Source organism: Capsicum annuum, unplaced genomic scaffold, assembly GCF_002878395.1.
Source record: "Capsicum annuum cultivar UCD-10X-F1 unplaced genomic scaffold, UCD10Xv1.1 ctg3817, whole genome shotgun sequence".
Taxonomy (NCBI): domain Eukaryota; kingdom Viridiplantae; phylum Streptophyta; class Magnoliopsida; order Solanales; family Solanaceae; genus Capsicum; species Capsicum annuum.
This window is the reverse complement of record NW_025845288.1, coordinates 6,706-8,920: the sequence shown is the minus strand read 5'-3', so window position 1 is coordinate 8,920 and position 2,215 is coordinate 6,706. Positions and strand designations below refer to the sequence as shown.

Genomic DNA, 2,215 nt, shown 5'->3' with positions numbered 1-2,215 from the left:
TCAATGGTCATAAAAGATTAAAAGAACATTAACATTTAAGATCGAAATATGTCTATAAAACAGCCATCCATACGAGAAAGTTCATGAACTTTTCATCGGTCTTTTATAAGACCTATAATGCATGCATTTCCCATAAAAGCAGTAATACAATTGATACATCATACATCATCCGAATAACTTTTTTCATGAAGCAAAATGGGAGAGCAGAGTAGCATCACTTCTGGTTACCATAAAACAAAAATAGCTAATTGAGTCACCTGAACTTCCTGACAAAGTTCTAACCTTGTTGACGACATCAGCACCAGTGAGTTGTTTACCGCTACTTGATCCCACCTGCATTCCATTCCACAGAATAGACAACCAAAGCACAATTAGACATTAAAGATGCTCCCCTCCGTGAAAGATAATACATTTAAGTGTATGCTTAGGGTCAATATCAATTTTCACACCTGTACAAGGGCCTTAAGGCTATCGAAAGGGTAACCGATGGCAGTGGCTAATGTAGAAAATCCTGCAGCAATAACTGCATGCGTTGCAAATATTGGATTGTTCAAAAGTTCGTTCATTTGATAGATTAACGTGGATAACTGCGTGTTGCAATTAATCGTCTCCTCGAGTCACAATCAATATATTCAGAGATTCACAATTCCCTGCAATTCCATTAGATTGGCACAAAGAGTTAGTACTTCAAATGCGCTATCAAGTTGGTCACCATGAACGTTAACACTAACGTCGTTAAGAAAACTAAAGGGCGGAGGAAAACTGCAATCAAGCCAATTGACAATCAGAACAGTATACATGTTACTTTCTCAAAACGTCGTTTAGGACTTTTCAAAAAAGCTAGTGAACTTTGCATATTAACTGGTGCATAAATTGTTATTCTGGTTCAGTCTTTAAAGCGCCAACGTCTTTTCACTTTTGGTCATCCTAGTGCTGATGCTGTTATTGACCGTTACATCACTGGAATATCATCTTCGTCGTTGTCATCATCGACCACTGATGAATTCAACTTGCAACAAAATAACCAGTATTATTCTCATATGTGTAAAGATTTGGAAGCGGAGAGGAAGAAGAAAGATAATATTGAAGAAGAGAAGTTGGTGAATATTGATGATAATAATAATGGGGGATATTGGTGGAATGAACCAATTGATACTAAGGGTATTGATGAACTTGAAGAATTTATGGTTGCATTGGAAAATTTGAAGAAGAACGTACAACAAGGGTTGATGAATTGAGTATGTTAAATGGATCTTCTTTGTCGAATTCAACGATGAAAATAGCAAGATTTGGAGCTGAGGGTCAATTTTTGAATCAGGTTGCAATTGATTATTGTTCTTCAATTGTTCCTTATGAACTCAATAGCTCAGGAGATGTGATACGGGAATTCCTAGCTTGAGACCTTTCACATGAAGCCAAGCACATGAGTTGCAACGACTCCAAGCCTTGTTCACATTCTTGGCCATGTGTGAGGCCCTTGTGAGCCCATCTAAAGGCCTATATTTAATAAAATATAGAGAGGCCCACCAAGACACCCCAAACCCACCCACTTAAATGCCAAGGGTAATTTGGTCTTTGTCCCTCCTTTCTAAGTGACTATATAAGCCATGCAATAGGGCTAGTCTCTCTTTAGTTCATTCCTATTATTCAAGAAACAAAGACTTTTAAATTTTTGACTAGTCTTTCTCATAATTTAGAGAGGCCAAAACCAAATTCTCACTAGTAGAGTGATGCTAGTGTTGTATCTTGGCTAGAAACTAGGTTCTTTAGGTTCTTTGAGTTCCTCTTGGTCCAAGTAAGAACTTGGTATTGATATTTATTAGTCTTAGGGTCCTTTCTCTTGTTAGGGTTCTTACATTAATGGATATTATGTGTCAAGTTTCTATCTCTTTCTTTGTAAATCTTGTTAACATTGTGTTGTTGAATATAACATCCTAGTGAAGCCGTGTGGGGCTCTTTCGATTCACGAGCAATATTGTCTTTGTTGTTCTTGTTGTTAAACTCACTTTTCTAGTTCAAACAAGTATTGCAATCCTAGTGAAGCCGTGTGTGGCCGTTTTCGATTCACTAGCACTTTGTTGTTCATCTTATTGTTCTTGTGTTGGTTGGAATCTCTTGATACACACTTAGCATTGTATCATTTGCTATCAAAGCTCAAGGCTAGATTTTGTTCTTACAAAAACAATCTTGGAAAGCTCTTACCAAAAAGTGTGTT

At 37.1% G+C, this 2,215-nt stretch overlaps 1 pseudogene; it reads left to right on the top strand.

Annotated features, from left to right (window-relative positions):
• The first annotated feature begins 713 nt into the window (after positions 1 to 713).
• LOC124891591 lies at positions 714 to 1,399 on the top strand (annotated as a pseudogene).
• Positions 1,400 to 2,215: the final 816 nt, after the last annotated feature.